This window comes from Mastomys coucha, unplaced genomic scaffold (genome assembly GCF_008632895.1).
Source record: "Mastomys coucha isolate ucsf_1 unplaced genomic scaffold, UCSF_Mcou_1 pScaffold22, whole genome shotgun sequence".
NCBI lineage: Eukaryota > Metazoa > Chordata > Mammalia > Rodentia > Muridae > Mastomys > Mastomys coucha.
This window is the reverse complement of record NW_022196905.1, coordinates 147,309,256-147,312,255: the sequence shown is the minus strand read 5'-3', so window position 1 is coordinate 147,312,255 and position 3,000 is coordinate 147,309,256. Positions and strand designations below refer to the sequence as shown.

General features: G+C 43.1%; 1 pseudogene; it reads right to left on the bottom strand.

Annotated features, from left to right (window-relative positions):
- Window positions 1-876: 876 nt before the first annotated feature.
- LOC116071094 lies at window positions 877-1,736 on the bottom strand (annotated as a pseudogene).
- Window positions 1,737-3,000: the final 1,264 nt, after the last annotated feature.

The following is a 3,000-nucleotide window of genomic DNA, read 5'->3' as shown; positions in this document are numbered from 1 at the left end:
AGGACCTTCAGAAGAGCAGTTGGTGCTCTTTAACTGCTGAGCCATCTCACCAGCCCTTATAAAATTTATTTATCTTGTATGTACTAATGCTACAGTGCATGCAGAAGTCAGAGGGCAACTAGCAGGAGTAAATTCTCTCCAACATGTAGGGTTTGAGGATCAAACCCAGGTTATCAAGCTTGGTGGCGAGTACATTTACTCATTGAGCCACCTCCAAAGCCAGGACTTTCACTTCTTTTTTTTATTATTTTTTATTATGATGATTAAAGAACTTTATTAACAAGTGCACGAGGTTTGTTGACTTTTTTGAAAAAATCAAGTTGTAAACTTTATTACACATTAAAAATGAAGTTCTTTTTAAAATCTTAAATGGCTCAGTGGTTAAAAGTACTGACTGCTCTTCCAGAGGTCCTGAGTTCAATTCCCAGGAACCACATGGTGGCTCACAACCATCTGTAATAGGATTAGATGTCCTCTTCTGGTGTGTCTGAAGATAGCTACAGTGTATTCACATACATTAAATAAATAAATAAATAAATAAATAAATAAATAAATAGAAAAAATTCTCAACTTGACCAGATATGAAACAATTTAAAACCGTTAAAGATGTATTGAGAAAAACCAGGCCTTTTTTTTTTTTTCTTAAAAAGCACATTTGTCATTACTAAAAAGAGACATCTTTAGGTAAAAATACTAAAAACCCCCATGCTGCATAGATAATGCAGACAGTTCTAATGCATCTGGTCAACGGGCAGAAAGCAAGCCCTTAAGGGCTTCAGCTCCAACCTTTGTTCATTTCTTATTGCTGGAATTTCATATTCATTTCTTCCTTTTGGATGACCAAACCGGATGATAGTAGAGATGGTAAGCCTGCATTTACTCAGCCCTGCCCTGCTCAGCCTCGGGAGCAGATGAATTCTCAGCTTGTGGATCGGTTGCTCTTGTCTCTTTGCCATCTTGTGGTTTAGGGTTCTCTGGGGGTCTGCCTCAGTAATTGAAGTTGCAGCGATACCGACGTTGAGGTGACTGCTGACCTTGGTCTCATCTCCTTGATTTTCTTCATTGCAATCCTCTCTAGGCTGTCTTTGGCGAGGAGGGTCTGTAACCCCATACACATTCTGCCTCACTGGTCTACTTTGCTCTCCTGCACCCTGGCTGTCAGCACCCTCCATCATTTCTCCTTGCACAGGGGTTGGAATACTGTGGTGGATACACATAGAGTCTCTGCATGTAGTAAGGCAGGAACCTTTACCTGCGATAAGGCTGGCGATGTTGGGCCTGGCCTTCAGGAGTGCTTTCTGATCCCTTGTTCTTTTCTCTACTCTCACTATTCTGGTAATTTTGCTGGCAATGTGTGGAGAACCCCTACAACCGTGGATAGCGTCTATAATGGTTATGGTCTGCTGCGTATTTACTGCCTTGAACTAGAACTCCACCAAGGCCTGTAACATTCGATGCCTCCGCACCCTTTTCTCCTTCAACAACATCAAACTCCACAGTCTCTCCACCTCCTATACTGCGAAGGTACTTTCTGGGGTTATTCTTCTTTATGGCAGTCTGGTGTACAAATACGTCTTCCTTGTTGTCATTCCTGTTGATGAAACCGTATGCGTTCCTTACATTGAACCATTTTACTGTTCCCAAAACCTTCTTTGTGTTGACCTTCTTGTCCCTGCTGTCTTGAGGGCGGCGGCAGGGGTGGTGGGTGGCTGCTGGGTCTCGTTCTCTCTGCTCATGGTTGTGGTGATAGTGACTGGGGCTGGCGGCAACAGCTGTGTCTCCTCCTGTGTGTGTGTGTGTGTGTGTGTGTGTGTGTGTGTGTGTGATGGTGACTAGGCCTGCAGCTGAGGTGGGGCTCTCAGGGCTCTCTGGGGTCCACTCTCCGCTCCTACTACCGATTGAACTTAGATTTTCACTTCTTAAGACAGGTCACACTGAGTTAGTCAGTTAGTCCTGGATTTTAATATGTGGTCCTCTTGCCTCAAGACTCTTGAATACCTAGGCTCAAAGGCATATGCCACCATGCCCACCTGAACATTGGCTCTGAAAATGATCGGTAGGGCATGGATGGACAAGCTTCTTTATTGAAACCTTTTTTTTTTATCTCTTCCCTACTCCACCTCCACCACCTCTGCCCCTCTGTCTCTGTCTCTGTAACTAGGGATTGAACTCAGGTCTTGACTGAGAGCTAATCTGGCACTCTGAACCATGCCTCCTCCCACTACCCAACCCCTCAGTGAAGAATTGTAGGCCTGTGCATAATGATTAGCCATGTCCCAGACCTCTTTTTAATTAAAATTTTTAAGTTATATTTTCTTACGTGTAAGACAGTGAGGAAACAAATGCTATGCCAAAGGGTGGGGATGAGAGCTAACTTGCAGGAGTTGATTCTCACCTTCCACCATGTAAGTCTGAGTGATGAAATTCAGATAGTCAGACTCGGTAGCACATACCTTTATGAGCAGAGCCTTCTTACCAGGCCCCTTTTTACTTTTTATTTTTAAAGGTTTTGTTTTATTATTTTAAAATTATGAGTATGGGAGAGTATGTACACATGAATACAGGTGTCCCTAGAGATCAGAAGAAGGTATCAGATCCCTTGGAGCTGATAGTGAACTGCCTGATAATGAGTTCTAGGAACTGAATCCTGGCCCTTTGCAAGCACAGTCCACATTTTTAATTGCCAAGCCATCTCTCCAGCCCCAAAAGGAAATTCTTCCTTTCTTCCTCCTTTCCTTCCTTCTTTCCTTCCTTCCTTCCTTCCTTCTGTATTTACAGGCAAGCACCACCATTCCAGTGTCTTTTTAACTCTTTAAGAGAGGATTTTGCTGTACACCCTAAACTGGTGCTGACTTGTAATCTTCTCATGTTAGCCTCTGGAATAGCCAAGCTTACAGGTACGTACCATCACATCCAACTGAATCCTATGTCTTAAAACTGTTTGTTGGTGAGGGTCTTGAAATCTTGCTTCTCCTATCTCAGCCTCTCTATTAGTATTAT